The sequence below is a fragment of the Cetorhinus maximus genome, chromosome 9, assembly GCF_964194155.1.
Source record: "Cetorhinus maximus chromosome 9, sCetMax3.hap1.1, whole genome shotgun sequence".
Classification (NCBI taxonomy): domain Eukaryota; kingdom Metazoa; phylum Chordata; class Chondrichthyes; order Lamniformes; family Cetorhinidae; genus Cetorhinus; species Cetorhinus maximus.
In genome coordinates this window covers 123,063,143-123,082,702 of record NC_135887.1, presented here as the reverse complement: position 1 = coordinate 123,082,702, position 19,560 = coordinate 123,063,143, and the positions used below count along the sequence as shown (strand labels likewise).

Genomic DNA, 19,560 nt, shown 5'->3' with positions numbered 1-19,560 from the left:
TGTTGAGGGTGTTGGATGGGGTGCCAATCAAGTGGCCTCCGTTGTCCTGGATGGTGCCCAGGTTCCTCAGCGTTCTTGGAGCTGCACTCACCCAGGTAACTGGAGACTATTCCATCTCACTCCACTCCTCCTCAGGTTCTGGGGAGTCACGAGGTCAGCTATTAGCCACAGAATTAGCAGCCTACAACCTGCTCTTTCATTATACCTGCTCACAATCCACCTACATGTCTTTGTGCAGGAAAAGGCGGCCCACAACAGGAAGGAGAAAGAGGAAACGGGCATGGGGATGCCTGAGCTCAGGCCCTTCACACAACTTGAACAGCAGCTGCTGAGCTAGCAGGGGAGGACCACCACCGTAACCATGCCGACGGCCTCCCCCAAACATCTAGTGAGGAAGCATACATAATTCAGACAACTTTGGAAAATCAATGTGATTGATGAGTGCCAAGTCTGAGCCAGCCTAGGCAGTCACTCATTCTCTCCTCTCTCCATTCTAGGTGTCAGCAGGAAGAGGGTGAGGCCAGTCCCCCACACCTGACGTCAGCTCCAGCCTGTAGGAGGCCTCAGAAGAGGACGAGGTTGACTTCCCACCTGTACAGCCATCACAGCATTCACCTGCACCCTCCACCCAGGCCAGAGACCCTCACCTCTGTGGCTCAAATATCTAGTTTAGGCTCAGGCTGACACCCTGGCCTCCACAGCAGGAGGAGGGACTGGCATTCCATGTCCCATCAATAGGATGACTGCTGGAGGAGAGGCCCCTGCTAAGTCTGATTCAGACGATGAGCCATGGGGAAGATGGTGGAGTATCAGCGAGACACAGGGAAACATCAGGCCCATGTGTCAACAGGGTGGCACACGAGGCGGAGGAGTCCGTCCGCGTGCTCTCTGATGTAGCGGCTCCGACATGTAAGCACTTCAAATTCTCCATGAGGAGGATGACGGACAGCATGGAGAACCCTGTCCAGCAGAATGCCTCGTTTCTGCCAGAGATGAGCTCGGACTTGCACTCCATCGCTGAAGCCATGGGTGAGCTTTCACAGCGGCTGTGCGAGAGGCGGGTGGGGCACCTCAAGGAGTCAGAGAGGGGCCCTTGGGCACCCAAAGGGAGGAGGATAGTCAGGCAGACAACCTGGGGGCACTCTCCCAGGATCCTCCAAGGGTGTCCGGGTGCTCCTAACCCTCTCCGTCTTTGGCCCCATCAGCTCCAGCTGCTCAGGCTGAGAAGGGTGACCTACCCCTGAGCAGGAGACCCAAAAGCAGGCTGGAGCCCTCCAATCCTTGGCCCTGCAGAGGACACCAGCCGAAGCCATCACAGACAACAGAGCATAGTAGTCAGCAGGCTGACTCCACACCCGCTGCAGATGTCAGGGAAGTGCCCAGACATATTGGTAGAGTAAAGAAAATTTAAAAATATTGAATGAGCACGAGTGGCATGGGTGTTGAATCATTGTAAATAGTTTCAACACTCCCATATTTATGTTATGTTGCACTGTTTGGAGGCCTCCTGGATTTACTCTTGCTGCTGGTAGTTTTATTGGTTGTGCGCATGCCACTCCTTCCAAGGTGGGGAAGGGGGGCAAGGAATACCAGCCAACCCCCTCCCCTCTTCCGCCCTTCTTCCGTAACTCTTCCTGGAGCAAATGGCCAATGGCTCAGTGTGAATGGCAGCTCTGCATCTTGCTTTGATCTTGTCGTGAGAATCCTCTGGGCCAGACCTGCTGCCGTGTGCCCTTCACCAAATAGGGAGGAATAGCAAATGCGAAAGCTCTCATACATTCTCCGCATGTTTATGAGGGTTTCCCTTTAGCTTCCCAGTTGTGCTGACCTTGTACTCCATCCACCCGAGCAGACCCTCCCCACAGTGATGTTTTGCACAGCAACGTTGAGGGCTTTGCCTTGGTCTGGAGCTGGCTCTGTCTCAGAATGGTGCATGTTTCATTTCAAACTGTCTCCATCATCTTTTACCCTCCCCCTGTCACCCACCAACTTTCCCTCCATCACCCCTGATGTCACCTTCACTCTTCCCTCGGTTACTCATGAACCTCCCCCATTGCCCTATCACTGCACATGTCTTAACTTTCTGCTGAGCCCACCCAGTCACTGTTCCTATGCCCACCTTGCTCCTCCCCACTCCTATGACCTGTGTCACCATCCTTGTCCTCCCCAATGACCCCCCTCCCCGGATGAGATCCATGCCTGCCACATCTGAACACTGACCCTCCCACCCTATCACATCCCACTACCCCATTTCAAAGCCACTGCTCCACATATCACTAGCACCCCTTGCTCTACCCCTAGGATCCCAACGTCGACTCGACTGACCCCTCCCTCTGAAGCACTCTGGCCCCACCCCACCTCCGATCCCTGCCTCTTCCCCTTCATGACTTCCTTCCCGACTCACTCAATCCAGACCACCCCGCTTGGTCTCATTTGGACCCCCCAGCCTTCTTCTCCTCTGGACCCCCACTTTCATGTTTTGCACCCACCATCTACCCACCTTCGTGTCTTCCATAGAAACATAGAAAATAGGAGCAGGAGTAGGCCATTCGGCCCGTCGAGCCTGCTCCGCCATTCATTATGATCATGGCTGATCATCCAACTCAATAGCCTGCTCCTGCTTTCTCCCCATATCCTTTGATCCCTTTCACCCCAAAAGCTATATCTAACTCCTCCTTGAAAACATACAATGTTTTGGCCTCAACTGCTTTCTGTGGTAGCGAATTCCATAGGCTCACCACTCTCTGAGTGAAGAAATTTCTCTTCATCTCAATCCTAAATGGTCTACCCCGTATCCTCAGACTGTGACCCCTGGTTCTGGACTCCCCCACCATCGGGAACATCTCCTGCATTTACCCTGTCCAGTCCTGTTAGAATTTTATAGGTTTCTAGGAGATCCCCCCTCATTCTTCTGAACTCCAGCGAATATAATCCTAACTGACTCAATCTTTCCTCATATGTCAGTCCCGCCATCCCAGGAATCAGTCTGGTAAACCTTTGCTGCACTCCCTCTATAGCAAGAACATCCTTCCTCAGATAAGGAGACCAAAACTGCACACAATATTCCAGGTGTGGTCTCACCAAGGCCCTGTATAATTGCAGCAAGACATCCCTGCTCCTGTACTCGAATCCTCTCGCTATGAAGGCCAACATACCATTTGCCTTCTTTACCGCCTGCTGCACCTGCATGCTTACCTTCAGCAACTGTTGTACAAGGACACCCAGGTCTCATTGCACATTCCCCTCTCTTAATTTATAGCCATTCAGATAATAATCTGCCTTCCTGTGTTTGCTACCAAAATGGATGACCTCACATTTATCTACATTATACTGCATCTGTCATGCATTTACCCACTGACTCAGCTTGTTTAAACCACACTGAAGCATCTCTGCATCCTCCTCACAGCTCACCCTCCCACCCAGCTTCGTGTCATCTGCAAATTTGGAGATATTACATTTAGTTCCCTCATCTAAATCATTAATATATATTGTGAATAGCTGGGGTCCCAGCACCGATCCCTGCGGTACCCCACTAGTCACTGCCTGCCATTCGGAAAAAGACCTGTTTATTCTTACTCTTTGTTTCCTGTCTGCCAAACAGTTTTCTATCCATCTCAATACACTACCCCCAATCCCATGCGCTTTAATTTTACATGCTAATCTCTTATGCGGGGCTTTGTCGAAAGCCTTCTGAAAGTCCAAATAAACCACATCCACTTCCGCATGTATCATTCCTGCAGCCAGCTTTGATTCTAAGGTAAGTACTTTAAAATTCTCCCTCACCGGGGGCATGCCACAAATGTCTTGTTGGGTTACAGAATGGCGCGAATTCCTGCTGGCAAGGCAGAAGATTTGACAGGGGTGCACGATTCCAGCCTGTTGTGCTTTTAATGAGCATCCATGAGATGCACAGTGGCATGAGCATCAGGAGGAGGCGATACCGACCCAGTTTCCTGATGTCGGCAAATCGATTTTTCGTTTCCCGCCATGTCTTCCGCCCCCAACCACTACAAATCCCGCCGATGGGAGGAGGGGAAGATTCCGCCCCAAGTCTCTGAACAGATTTGAGGACATGATCTAGGCTGAAGCTTCTGTGCAATATTGAAGGAATGTTAAATTGTTGCAAGATACTGCCATTAATAATTAAAACTTAAACTGAGGATATATCTCCTTGCTCAGCTGGATGTAAGATTCAACAACACTGTTTAGAATCATAGAATAATGCAGTATGGCAGGAAGCCATTCGGTCCATTGCGCCGATGCCATCTCTCTGGAAGTGTTATTCAATTAGTCCAACTTCCCTTCCCCTTCCTCACCCACAATATTTTTTCCCTTTAAATATTCCTCCAATTTTCATTGAAAGTTAAAATCAAATCTGCTTCCATTACCCTTTCAAAAAGTGCATTCCAGATCATGACAACTCACCGAGCAACAACATTTCCCCTCATGGTTCTTAAGCCAATCACCTTAAATCTGAATGCTCTGGTTAATGACCCATCTATCACTGGGAGCAGTTTCCCCTTGTTTAATCTAACAAAACTGCTCATGATTTCAACAGCTCAATTTTTATTCTTATGAAGAAGAGGGGCAGTGATCTAATCAAAATCTCCTAAAACAAATAATCAGGTCTGTTTTGATGTTTGTGGGAATTTGCTGTACGTAAATTATTTCTTGCATTTGGCTAAATAGCAACATGATTACACTTCGGAAGGTAATTTGAATAGCATTTTGAGCTCTTCAGAGTGTGTGATAAGACAATATATAAACTGAAAGTATGTAGTGCAAGTTCACTCGTTCATATATACAATGTTGCAACACAATTTAATTCTGGGGAGATAATTGCATAAATCCATTGAAGTCAGAGACTCAGGGCTACAGTGCCTTCCCTTCAGGCAGCTTGTAACAATTTCTGAATCATATCTGCCGAAAGAATAAAAAGGAAAGACAAATGTTTGTCAAACCTTCATTTACAACTTGACATGAAAGCCAGAATGTTGGTTGTGTTTGCTCCTGTATAGCGATGGAAAATCACAGGGGGCATTGCAAAATTTCTGTCGACCTGACATTCAAAATTCTGATACAATCAACAATCCCATGTTTGGTAAACCAGAAATACTGAGAGCGCTGTCAGTTGTACCAATACCTTCAGATCTTGAGCAAGCAATTCCCATGTAATGTAAATATTTGGTCATTGTTCTGTCATGCTTTCTGGAATCCACCCATGAATGAAAACAACCCAAAGAAAGTTTAGAAAGAAATTACTTTGGTATTTTGCTAAATGTTAAAGAAACAAATGTGTGTTATGGTAAGCACTTAACCAGTTTATGCCATCCCTTGAGCAATGCATACTTTATATGACTCCATTTCAGATTGCAGAAACATTGGACAGCCATTTGGCAAACAGTAGGGATAGGGTTACCAAATCTCCTGGATTGTCCTGGGGCCTCCAGGGATTAAACATTAATCTTCCAGAGATACCAGTAAAAATATTGTACTTTTTTTCACCTATTGGAGGTTTTTGTTCTAAAAATGTTGCAGATGAGGATTAAAAGGCTGTTAGACTGACAGCCAAGAATCATCCAGTTTGGTAACTATGGGCTGCATTTTCCTGTTGGCGAGCAGGAGCGGGGGTGGGGCCCGCTCGCCGACGCGTAAAAAATGACGCAGCGTGATGTCGGGCGTGCATCCCGACGTCACCGTGCGTCATTCCGATCTTTAGTTTGGCCGGCGCACACTGGAGTCGGCTGCGCGCCCGCTGAACTGTCAACGGCCAGTTAAGGCCTTTAAAAAAGTAATTAACCCAATTAATGGACCTGCCCATTCAACCTTAAGGTTGGCGGGCAGGCAAAGAGCCCAGGCGGCCTTCAGAAAAAGCATGAAACCTCATCCATGGGCGAAATTTGTATAAAATTTTTAAATAAAAGTAATTGACATGTCCCTGCTCATGTGACAGTGTCACATGAGGGGTCATGTCAGGGATATTTTTTTCTCCCTTTAATAAAGTTTTCAAACTTGAGCTGAGCACTTTGCCTCAGGGAGATCTGTGCACTGCACGCAAAAGAGTGCACTCCCAGCTCAGGGAATACCCCCCCACCTCTCCGGATAGGGAGCGCACAGCGCTTCCGGGCGGACATCACGCTGGGCGGGCCTTAATTGGCCCACCCACATAAAATGGCAGCGCGCCCCCGACTGGAATCGGGAATCCATCCACCCACGCCCGCACCCGCACAACCCCCCTGACTGGGGGGGGAAATGCTACCCTATGAATCTATCCAATTGTTGTGAAAAGATAGTGCAATACAAAGATGGACATGTCCAGTGACCAATGGAGGGAGAGTGGAGTGGTTAGAAGATGGAGGCCATGTGACGAACCTCTCCTGGAATACGTCTAACCAGAGTTGGCAACCCTCACTAGGAGTCCAAAGCTGTTGCTTAAGTGGTTTTGCTGTGTCCAGTCTAACCTATTTCCCTTTCTGTTAACACATAGAAAATGTGAAAGCATTAGTTAAATAAGTCCATAATATTTATTTGCTGTCTCATAAATTGTTGGCCAATACATTCGGAAAATTCTTTATCAATTCATCAAAAAACCTTTGATCATTTGAAGCACATCTCACTGAATACAATTTTGGGTGTATTTAATGCAAGTATCTTTACTAGATGGATTGTGTCCTTAAATACGCTACAGCAAGTCATTAATTTGTACTTCATAACTAAGTATAAAATAATGCAGCCTGGAAATCACTAAAAACGTCATTATTGTGCATTGCGTGCTCTTAAAAAAGATGTTCTCTCTGTCAGCTTAATGGAGATTTTAACCAGTTTATTTTAAATAGGTTAACACCTCCAGAGGTTAAAATGCTCGAGAGAAAAATTTAACATGGCTGCATTCCCATTTGTACAATAACATATTTCACTGTAATTTACAGACTTATATGTGCATATTCTATTCGATACCCTCAGCATCTGGGAATGGGAAAGAAAGAGCTTGCGTTCACGCGTTGCCTTTCACGACGTCGGGACAACCCAAAGTGCTTTACAGCCAATGAAGTACTTTTGAAGTGCGGTGACTTTCATAGTGTGGGAAATGCGACAATCATTTTGTGCACAGCAAGATCCCAAAAACCGCAGTAAAATAATTTACCAGACCATCTGTTTGTTTCAGGTATTGGTTTTGCAATAAATGTAGATTGGTGCACCAGGAATTCTCCCCTTCTCTTCTTCGAACAGTGCCATGGGATCTTCTTCACTCACCTAAGACGACAGACGTCTGGTTCAATGTCTCGTCTGAAAGATGACACTTACTAACTGTGCAGCACTCCTTCAGCTCTGCACTGAAGTTCCAGCTAAGATAATATACACAACCTCCTGAATCAGAGGTAAGAATACTACCACTGATCCATAACAGACACATGAAGCAACAAGACAACCAATTATACAGAAATAACACTGCAAAGAAGATAAGTATGTCTAAATTATAAAGTGATATGACTCAGAAAATACTCAAACTCATGTTCTTTCAACATATGGTAAATTATTGTACCACTAAGGAACACCTATTATTTGCTTAAGAATACATTTATTCCACATTCAATGCGATAAGGAGTTAGAAAGCTAAAAATGAATGTTAAATCTATCATAATGGATTGTGTGTAAGAGCAGTCTTTGTTCATGGCTTCCTGAATGCTCCTCCAACCTTCATTTTTGCCATCCATTACTACAGCAAGTAAATGTCAGCAGCTTTCACAGTCAAAATACAGCACCCTGCACATTCCAAGCTGTCTTGGTGTAGAATCTGTGGAGGACAGACCGGCATGGAGGAGAACTGCCTCATGTTGTGTGGTGATATGAAAAGTTAGCCTGAGTAAAAAGTTTCAGCAACGAATAATCCTTGTAAATTATTGTTGGCTGATAATAATGGCACATAAAATTCATATTATTCATTTAATGTTTAACTTTCCTTCCAGTGTTATGGAAATGAGTGGTAAATGTAAGAAATCACATAAACATACAAAAAAATTCTCTCCTATTATGGACTTCTACATGTTAGAACGCTATAAATGCTGTCATCTACCTAAATGAAAACAATTAGTGACAACTTAGAATCTTCTGATGCAGAAAGTTTTGAAATTAATCAGGTTCACAAGCTTGACTTCCATTTTGTCACCATGACAGGAATTCTGTGGACCAGGAATTCCCCCCAAAAAACATATTTCCCCAAATTTTGCAATTTGCAATATTTGGGTCAGAAAGCTTTGAAGAGTTCACTGGAAGTAACAGATTTATTGGCAAACGCTGTGTTCCTTATCCCATTGTTTTTAATGTTTTTGTCTCTCTCTCTCTCTCTGCCTGCAACTGTAGATGGGAAAGTATTGACTGTTCGCCATTTTACCTCTGGTGAAGCCTAAACTGATTAATAACCCTATATTGTATTCTTCATTTTCAGCCGTGGTTCAGTAGGTAGCACTCTCACCTTTGAGTCGAAGTTTGTGGGTTCCAGTCCCATCTCAGAGGCTTGCAAAATTGACAGACAGTAAAAGACTAGATGATCCATTAGGATTGCCATGGTGGCCAGGGCATCATACTAAACACACTCCTCTTGCTCTCAACTTAATTGTTTTCCGGTCTTCTATTAGGTCACCTCTTAGTCTAGGCTGTTCTAAAGTAAATAAGCCAAACTCCTTGAGCCTACCCAAGTATCCGAGGTCCTTCAAGCGAGGAAACATTGTTTCCAGTTCTCCAGTGAACTTTTTCCCAGGTCTCACCGAACATGAGGTGGAGCCAAAACTGGGCCCAGTACTCTAGATACAGTCTGAGCAGTGACCTATAAACAGAATTTGTTGTGAGTCCCACTCCACCTCCATTTCATTGATTGGCACAATGATGGCAATACTCATTGCACTATATGTGGTAAAAGGCTTATTAAATGCACTTTCATAAAAAGCGCACCAAAGCTTTTGACAGGTAAGTTCAAAATGTATGCCTCACGTGATATAATGTAATGGTGTATGATAAGTTAAATATGTTCTTAACACAGTGATTTTTGATAGGGTTTTGTTTAAAAAAAAGGTAAGTTGGCCTTTTTATTAAATTTAATTAAATTAAATTAACCGGCATTGTGAAAGTGGAAAGGTCTTCAGATGCATCAGAATACTTTATCTTCTGGATAATGTGCTCTTTTGCGATGAACAGTGTTGAGACTCAGATTTTTCTTTGTCAATTGCAACCTGTACTTCCACCTTTCATTGATCAGCAGGTTAGCCATCTGCAACAGATGCCCATCTTTTCCACTGTTTCAAAGGCTTTACTATATTCAGCTCACTGAATGTGCAGCTGGCATGCAACCACCAGAAACGCATCCTGCAGGTATGCGCATGGTTTCCAGGGAGTGTGCACGACGCCTACATCCTGAGTTGCTCGCATGTCCCTGCAGTCTTCCAGGGTCCACAGAGACTGCAGGGTTGACTCCTTGGGGAAAAGGGGTACTCGCAGAGGCCGTGGCTGATGACACCTGTATGGCAGCCTCAGACTGCAGCAGAGCGACGGTATAATGAAGCTCATGCAGCAGCTCGCAAGTTGGTGGAGCAGACCATTGGGATGCTGCAGATGAGGTTCCAGTGCCTGGACTGGTCAGATGGAGCCCTGCAATACAGTCCACAGAGGGTGTCACGCATCGTCGTCGTCTGGTGCGCCCTTTACAACCTGGCACTGCAACGGGGTGAGGACCTGGCCGAGGAGGAGATGGAGGAGCTGCATGTCTCCTCTGATGAGGAGGACACTAGCGGGATGAGGGTGAGGGAGTCCTTGATGGTGACGACGACCGGGATGAGGCTCTCGCACTGGCTGGACGAGGGAGGTGCACTCAGGAGGCCCTCATAGCTGCCAGATTTGTGGAGGATGATGATGACATGCAGTGAGATGTCCCCGTGGATCCTCACATCGCAGTTGTGAACGTTTGACTCCAGTCTGGCTTATCTGAGCGCCAATACCCTCTGAGAGAATGCTCCTGTCATGGAGGTGCAGTGGAGATCCTGATTGTTGCTTGGTTGCAGGAGGATGAAGACAACATGCAGCAAGGACAGTCCATAGATAGGCCTCTGAGAATGTTTGACTCCTGTCTGGATGAGGGCAGCTCGCTTGCACTCCATGATCAGGGCCATCTCAGTGAAGCATCCATGAAACTTTAGACGCATCTGATGCCGAGTCCACCTTCAGCACCTCAGCCCTTCAGGAGCTGGTGCACAGCATCACTGGTCGCAGATGCTGGTGTGATGGGGGCCAGCCCCACCTTAAAGGTGCTGAGAGCACACAGAGGGTATGAGAGAGCTCTGTGGCACCTGCTCACTATATTCTTGCAACAATGACCAGCACTGCCAAGGTGCAGGCATCAGTAATGTTTCCAGGGAGTGTGAGGCTGGACCATCATTGTGGACTGAAGGCCGCATAGAGCACAGGGAAGAGGCCCTGGACTGAGACACCTGCTATTTATCTTGTGCAGAAAGGTTTCACATCTGAGTGACAAGAACACTGCTCACCAGAACAAGGAGCCACGGCAAGGAGGCATTCTTGGCAGCTTATTGACAATAGTGAATATTATGTACGAGTGATTGACACTCATGCCCAGGCTGTGCAACTAATTCTCCTTAACTTTCCTAACCCTGCCACTATGTCTTGGTGCTCCCCGTACATCTACAGCGGAGGTGGAGGCAGCCTGCTGACTGTGACACCCTGTCTGTGATAACTTTGGAGGGCATCCTCTGGAGGGCCAAGACTTGGAGGGCTCTGGCCTGCTTTCGGGGCCCTGCTGTGTGGTAGTGGCACCCTCCTCGGCCTGTGAAGCTGGATCTGTGGAGGTCACAGGAAGAGGGGAGTCAGATGGCCGGTCACTCCCAGAGTTGCCTGGATGAATGGCCCTGGAGTGTGCCCCTCCTGATCCTCCTCCCTATGGGTGCCCGAGGGCCCCTGACTGACTGCTTGAGTGGAAGGGGTAGCTGGAGTGAGATCGAGCTGCCCAGCACCCCTCTCGTGTACACACTGTTGGAGGCCAACTATGACATCAGTGACGGAGTGAAGCCCGCACAGCAGTGCAGAAGTGACGTCCTGGACCAAGGTCTCCATGGCGGCCACCATCCTACCAGTGTTGACCTCGATGCATTGCAATGCCAGCACTATCACCTCAGCATGAAGATGGATGGACTCCTCCATCATGCCTTACAATCTGAGCAGTGCAGAGGACGTCCCTTCCTGATGTTCCCGAGCTTGCCTTTGCAGCTCCAGCAACTGTGACATGACCGAATCCAGAAGCTCGTGATCTGACTCAGACTCAGCAATGTTCTGGCCTCCAGCAGTCCTCCTAGTGCTGGGGACGTGGGAAGTCCCAGCCTCTGCCTGCTGTGGATCAGAAAGTGCGATGTGCTCACCAGATTGTGGTCCTGAGGTGACTCTTAAGCTAGGCCCCACCAAGGTGTGTGCCTCTGCACTGGTGGAGGGTGTGGGTGAGCACTGTGACAGGACTTCAGGGAGGGTGCCTTCAGATTCCTCTTCGGAGAATTCATTGGAGCTTGCTTGGAGGCTGTGGGTCATGGACTCTGTCTGCTGCTTCCCAGATGTGCCTATGAAAGTAAGGGGAGATAGTTAGTGTATGGCAGTGGCCTGTGAAAGAGGACACATCACTCATGGCATGGTTGTCTGATGGGTGATGCACTGCTGGATCCTTACTTGGTAGAGCAGCACCGACCTCACTGTCAGCACAGGACCGGTCCCGGTCATCGCCGGCCAGCTGGACAGCTCTATTTTCAAAATTCTGTCAGAGCTTTGAATTCCAGCATCCCTGAACCTGTCTGCGTCCTTTCCCTCCTTTGTGAGACAGTTTGTCCTGCATGGATAGAGATGGGGAGAGTGTATCAGGACGTCTGCCGGGCCAGACGATAAGTATGCCTGGCCTGTGTGGGTGGTGAGTGGTCCCATGGACGGGATGAGGACAATGACAGTGTGTGTGAAAGAGTGAATGGTGATGTCCCTTGCACTGGCAGTGAGTGAGGGCCCTGTGGATGTGTGATGGGTTTGAGTGTGTGAGTTGGGAGTGATGAAAAGAGTGACTTACCCTGGCGGAATGGGGGAGATCATTCATCCTCTGGTGACACTGGGTGGCTGTCCTCTTCTGAAGGGCGTTGGTGCTGACCACCACTGCCACCGCCTCCCCAGCCGGGTTGGTGACATTGCTGCAGCCAGAGCTGGGGTAGAGCACATCCCGGCGGCCTCCACGGCATCCAGCAGTCGCTCGAGGGACCCGTCGTTGAAGCCGGGGGCGTGCAGTCTTTTTGCCTATGTTGGCCATGCCTCCCGGGCAGCGGTGGTGAGCTGGTGGCGATGAGCGCTTTGCTGGCGGCTGCCTTTTAAAGATGGCGGCCGGCGTGATGCAACAGCGGGGTGATGACGAACGGGCGAATGAGAGCCCACCCGCCATGAAAACGACGTGTTTCGTGGGAGTGAATATATAATGAGGCAGGCGTGGGAAGATACAGCGTGAAAACCCACCAATTTCATCGGCGGGTAGGGCTCCATTTTACCCGCCCGCTACCGCACTTAGTGCAATTCTGGGAAAATTCAGCCCATGAATTCAGCTCCGCAGGGGTTTTTGATATAACCGTCAAGGGGACTGTGAGCTTTGTTTGATTGACTATTTTATGAGCTCCTAAGAAGATTATGTTTTTGAATGGCTTTTTACTTATTTAGACAATTTTATGACCACCTAATAGGATTAAGTTTTCCTTCGAGTGGAGTGTGAATGACAGTGTGTTTTATTGACAGTTTTATGAATACCAAAGACAATTACGGTTCTTTTCAAGTGGAGGTTGAATGAATGTTTGTTTGTTTATTTTGACAGTCTCATGATCATCTCAAAGACTTCCCAATGTTGTTATAGGGCTCGTAATGGATGAGGAGTGGGTATGAGGAAATACGGAAGGCATGGGATGGCATGAGGAACATGGGGGGATATGAGGGGACATGGGGACACGGGGAATATTAGGGGGCACGGACATGGATGCGGGGGTGAGGGGTGTGAGAGGTGAGGGCGATGCCAGCACTCGTACATAACAGGACCGATGTTCTAGTGAAGCATGGCAGACCTTGTAGCCTGTCTGCCTTGTCATCCGCCTGCTTCCGTTTCCACCCCCACCCTGGTTCAGGTGGCGGTATCCCTGACTCCAGCCTGTCCCCGCCACCCCTCGATGAAAATAGCCGAGGCAGGTACTGCCGTGTGGGAGGCGGTTTGACGACGTCGGGAAATGACCCGACTCGCAATCCCCGCCTGCAAGGTGAAAGTCCAGGCCCAATAATACAAGAGGGTAGAAATCATGCTTCAGCTGTACAGAGTCCTGGTTAGACCACCCCTGGAGTACTATTAGCAGTTTGACGTACCACACCTTAAGAAGGATATATTTGCCTTGGAGGAAGTGCAGTGCAGATTCATCATAGTGATATCTGGACTCCAAGAGTTAACTTATGAGGGGTGATTACACAAACTAGGGTTGTGTTTACTGGAATTTAGAAGGTTAAGGGGTGATTTGACTGAAGTTTTCAAGATAACAGGGGAATAGAAAGAGTAGATAGAAACAATTTCCACTGGTTGGGGAGTTGAGGACTAGGGAGCAGAGTCTAAAAATTAGGGCCAGACCTTTCAGGGGTGAAATTAGAAAACATTTATAGACACAAAGGGCTGAATTTTACAGGGTGGAGGACAGCTGGCCCCCTTTCAGAAGAAAAGCTGTCCAGAAGCCAACACCACCAGAACAAGGCCACGCTGAAGCCATAACACTCTTGGAGGGGGGAGGGGGCGCCGGGGGCGGGGGGGGGGCTAAACTGGCTGAGAGTGGAACTTCACTCCTCAAATGGGAGGAAGTCCTGCCCCTCAGGAGCTGTCTGCCAATCAGATTGACCGGCAGCTCCAGCAGCCCTGACAGCGCCAGGGCTCAGTAGTGGGTGCTGCCGGAACTGCAGGAAGATCAAGATCAAGGCTACCTTAGAAAGTAAGTCCCTGGGTTTTAGGGCAGGGAGGGGGGTCCGAGAGTCCAGGGAGGAGGCGAGAGGGGTGGGGTGTCCGGCTTTTGGAGACAGGTGGGCATCCTCCTGAATAAAGCAGCCCCTTTCCTCCCCACCATTTTTCATCTATGCCTTAAAAAGATAGCCGGCCCTCTCCCACCTGCCGGCCCACGTCAGCCATATTTTGGTGTGCGCAGTGCATGACTCAGGTCAATAGGCCTATTTGACCTTTAATCATTTATTCACATATGGCCGATTTCGGCACCCGCCATCATATTATGGGGTCAGCTCGGGGGTGGGCAAGAAGCTGATGGGCTGCACCCCCCTACCCCATCGCAAACATGCCTGCCAGGAGCAGGTACAATCCAGCCCAAAGGGCAGAATTTTCTGAGCCCGTTGGTGGTGGGCGTGAGAGGTGGCGTACGTGGAAAATATTCCGGGACCCACTTCACGACAGCGTGAAGGCACGTCGTGACCTTCCGTCAGCCCGTCAACAGCAAGGCCGCGTTCCCCGCCATCGGTCGGCGGGGAGCTAATTGTAATACATCAGCGTATAATTAAAAGGCCACCCCGCCTGGCTCTTGGAAGCCCTGTCGTATCGTCCGTCCACGTCTATGGGAAGGCACGCTAAAGTGTTTCACAACAGCGCGCAGGCAACATGCACTTGGCGGCCTTCACTTTGGGGGAACTGAGGTGAGTGAGCAACAGCGTTTTCCACAGTTCGCCTGTTGTTTACAGGCCTCAGGGGCACCAGGGGCATCGGGGGAGACTGATGCCAGGCCTCAGAGGCGACTGCTGAAGGTGGGGGTGGGGGTGCAGGGGTGGGGGGGAGGCATGTTCAAGCGCTACCCTACCGCTGCATCCTGCGCACAGGCAATCGAGGTGGGGGGCAGGGTAAGCGAGGGAAGTGGCCACGCATTAGGGACACCTGTATAAACTGACCATGCCTCTGCAACTAAGACAGATCAGGCGCAGCCACAGTGATATGATTGGGGTCAGGCTCCTAGCCTGCCCACTCATGCAAGCATTGTGGAGGCACCAAAGAGCCACCAAGCGGCTCCATACATAACACGCTTCCCCCCGACCACCCCCAGCACAGACTTCGATTCTGCCACCTCTTTATTGGACCGCAGAGCAGTTGTACTGCACATGTTGTACAATCTCCTCGTCAACTCTGGACATGTAGCAGTCACTGCTAGAGGCTCTCACAGTCCCTTGCAATCTCAACATCCTGGTTTGGACCAGTGTCCCCCATGTCGCTGGTTGACAGGGCAGCCATGGAGTGCATTCATCTCTGGCCATCCAAGGGGTGACCAGCACTCTCCGGGAAGCATTAAGGGGCAGTCACACAGGGCCAGGAAAGGTGCTAAGTACAGCCTTGATAACCACGTCTCTCTCTCTTTCATGCTGCAGGATGTCCACGTCAGGAGCTGTATGCCTAATGGCCTACAAAGACCATAGAAGATGGAGGAGAGAGCGACTGAGGCCCTTGACTACAAAGGCAGGAGCAGCAACCTCATGAAGAAGGGGCCTGAACACGCTGCTCAGGAGCGACAGCGAGAAGTGGCTGGTCGGTGCCTAGTGACACCCAGGGTCTATAGACACCGCTTGCCATTCCTGCAGGCGACTGAGAACCAGTGTCGCCGACAACTGCGCATGTCTAGGGACCTGGTCGCTCACATCCACCACTTACTGCAGGACTTGGCGCCAAGGGGACATGGAGGGTATCCACTGCCAGTGGCTGTGAAAATGACTGTGGCGCTCAATTTCTATGCCAGTGGCTCCTTTCAGGGCTCCACAGGTGACCTCTATAGGATTTCACAACCCGCCACCCACAAATGCATCCATGAGGTCACGGATGCCATCTTCTCCATGGCACACAACTTTGTGCATTTCGCCCGGGACCGGGACAGCCAGGATGCAAGGGCCATTGGATTCGCCTAGATTTCAGGATTCCCACAGGTGCAGGGTGCGATTGTCTGCACTCATGTGGTGCTCAGGTCTCCATCGCTACACTCACTGGACTTCATCAACCACAAGGGCTTCCACTCACTGAATGTGCAGCTGGTATGCGACCACCAGGAACGCATCCTGCAGGTATGTGCATGGTTTCTAGGCAGTGTGCACGATGCCTACATTCTGAGTCACTCACAGATCCCTGCAGTCTTCCAGGGTCCACAGGGGCTGCAGGGTTGGCTTCTTGCAGAAAAGGGCTACCCATAGAGGCCGTGGCTGATGACACTTGTATGGCAGCCTCAGACTGCAGCAGAGTGACGCTATAATGAGGCTCATGCAGCAGCTCGCAAGTTGGTGGAGCAGACCATCGGGATGCTGAAGATGAGGTTCCGGTGCCTGGACCAGTCTGAGGAGCCTTGCAATACAGTCCGCAGAGGGTGTCACGCATCGTCGTCGTCTGCTGCCCCCTTTATAACCTGGCGCTGCAACGGGGTGAGGACCTGGCCGGGGAGGAGATGGATTTGCTGCACGTCTCCTCTGATGAGGAGGACACAGATGGTGATGAGGGTGAGGGGGTCCTTGGTGGTGATGATGATAGGGATGAGGTTCTCAAACTGGCCAGACGAAGCAGACACACTTGGGAGGCCCTCATAGCTGCCAGATTTGTGGAAAATGATAACGACATGAAGTGAGGTGTCCCCATAGATCCTCAAATCGCAGTTGTGAATGTTTGACTCCAGTCTGGCTTATCGCAGCGCCAATACCCTCTGTGAAAATGCTCCTGTCATGGAGATGAAGTGGAGGCCCTAATAGTCGCTCGATCGTGGGAGAATGATGCCGACATCCAGTGAGGACACTCCATAGATCTTCACATAGCATCTGAGAATATCTGACTCCTGCCTGGCCAAGGGCAGCTCGCTTGTGCTCCATGATCAAGGTCATATCATGGAGACGGAGCTATGAAACTTTAGACGCATCTGATGCTGTGTCTGCCTTCAGCACCTCAACCCTTCAGCAGCTGGTGCACAGCATCACTGGCTGCAGATGCTGGTGTGATGGGGACCAGCCCCACATAAAGGTGCTGAGAGCACACGGAGAGAATGAAAGAACTCTATGGTGCCTGCCCACTATATTCTTGCATCAATGACCAGCACTGCCAAAGTGCAGGCATCAGTAATGTTTCCAGGGAGTGTGAGGCTGGACCATCATTGTGGACTGAAGGCCGCATAGAGCACAGGGAAGAGGCCCTGGACTGAGACACCTGCCTTTATCTTGTGCAGAAAGGTTTCACATCTGAGTGACAAGGACACTGCTCATCAGAACAAGGAGCCATAGGCAGGGAGACATTCTTGGGAGTTTATTGACAATAGTGAGCAGCGTGTACAAATGATTAACACCCGTGCACAGGCTGTGCAACTACTATTACCTAACTTTCCTAACCCTGCTGTTATGACTTGGTGCTCCCCGTACATCTACAGGGGAGGTGGAGGCAGCCTGCTGACTGTGACGCCCTGTCTGTGATGACTTTGGAGCGTCCTCTGGAGGGCCAAGACTTGGAGGGCTCCGGCCTGCTTTCGGGGTCCTGCTGTGTGGCAGTGGCACCATCCTCGACCTGTGAAGCTGGATCTGCCGAGGTCACAGGAAGAGGGGAGTCAGATGGCTGGTCACTCCCAGAGTCACCTGGGTGGATGGCCCCGGAGCGTGCACCTGCTGATCCTCCTCCCTATGGGTGCCCGAGGGCCCCTGACTGACTGCTTGAGCAGAAGGAGTAGCTGGAGTGAGATCGAGCTGCCCAGCACCCCATACGCGTACATATTGTTGGAGGCCAACTATGGCATCAGCGATGGAGTTAAGCCCGCACAGCAGAGCAGGAGTGATGTTCTGGACCAAGGTCTCCATGTCGGCAGCGATCCTGTCAGTGTTGATCTCGGTGCATTGCAATGCCGGTGTAGCATGAAGATGGACAGACTGCTCCATCATGCCTTGCAACTGGGGAGGGCAGCGGATATTCCTTCCTGATGTTCCCTAGCTTTCCTTTGCAGCTCCAGAAACTGTGACATGACTGAATCCAGAGGCTCATCATCTGATTCGGACTCAGCAACATTCTGGCCTCCAGCAGTCCTCCGAATGTTGGGGACCTGGGAAGTCCCAGCCTCTGCCTGCTGTGGATCAGAAGGTGCGATGTGCTCACCAGATTGTGATCCCGAGGCTAATATATCCCACCAAGTGTGTGTCTCTGCACTGGTGGAGGGTGTGGGTGAGCGCTGAGATGGGACATCAGGGAGGGTGTCTTCAGATTCCTCTTCAGAGGTTTCTTCAGGGCTTGGTTGGAGGCCCTGGGTCATGGACTCTGTCGGCTGTTTGGCAGATGTACCTGTGAAAACAAGGGGGGATAATTAGTGCATGGCAGTGGCCTGTGAAAGAGGACACATCACTCATGGCATGGTTGTCTGATGGATGTTGCACTGCTGGATTTTCACTTGGTAGAGCAGCGCTGACCTCACCGTCAGCACAGGACCGGTCCCGGTCATCGCCGGCCAGCTGGATGGCTCTGTTTTCGAATTCTGTCAGAGCTTTGAATTCCATCCCTCCACCTGTCTGCGTCCTTTCCCTCCTGTTGTGAGCCGGTTTGTCCTGCATAGATAGAGATGGGGAGAGTGTATCAACTCACTTGCCGGGCCAGATGATAAGTATGCCTGGCCTGTGTGGGTGCTGGGTGGTCCCATGGAGGGGATGAGGACAAGGACGGTGTGTGTGAAAGAGTGAATGCTGATATCCCTTGCACTGGCAGTGAGTGAGGGCCCTGTGGATGTGTGATGGGTTTGTGAGTGTGAGTTGGGAGTGATGAAAAGAGTGACTTACCCTGGTGGAACGGAGGAGATCATTCATCCTTTTGCGGCACTGGGTGGCTGTCCTCCTCTGCAGGGCATTGGTGCTGACCACTGCCTCCCCAGCCGGGTTGGTGACATTGCTACCCATCCTGCGGCTAGAGCTGGGGTAGAGCACATCCCAGAGGCCTCCACGGCATCCAGCAGTCGCTCGAGGGACCCGTCGTTGAAGTGGGGGGGGGCTGCAATCTTTTTGCCTTTGTTGGCCATGTCTCCCGGGCAGCGATGGTGAGCTGGTGGCGATGAGCATTTTGCTGGCAGCTGCCTTTTAAAGATGGCGGCCAGCGTGATGCAACAGCGGGGTGATGACAAGTGGGCGAATGAAAGCCTTTCCGCCATGGAAACGGCATTTTTTGCGGGAGTGAATATATAATGAGGTGGGCTCAGGGAAGATACGGCGTGAAAACCCAACATTTTCATCGGCGGGTAGGGCTCCATTTTACCCGCCCGCTACCGCACTTAGTGCAATTCTGGGAAAATTCCGCTCAAAGAGTGGTAGAAGCTTGGAACTCTCTTCCGCAAATGGCAATTGACGCTAGATCAATTGTAAATTTTAAAGCTGAGATTGACAGATTCCAAAGGTATTAAGGGTTACGGGGCAAAGGCCATATATGGATATCTGTATGGATTTAGGTCGCAGGTCAGCCATGATTTCATTGAATGGAGGAACTAA

At 50.0% G+C, this 19,560-nt stretch overlaps 1 long non-coding RNA gene across 1 annotated transcript in view; it reads left to right on the top strand.

Annotated features, from left to right (window-relative positions):
- The window catches only part of LOC144684253 (uncharacterized), a 51,288-nt gene that overhangs the window by 6,251 nt on the left and 25,477 nt on the right, over positions 1–19,560 (top strand). The window contains exon 2 of the long non-coding RNA XR_013577465.1: positions 7,231–7,379. This is a non-coding gene — a long non-coding RNA (uncharacterized LOC144684253). The remainder of the gene's footprint in view (positions 1–7,230; positions 7,380–19,560) is intronic.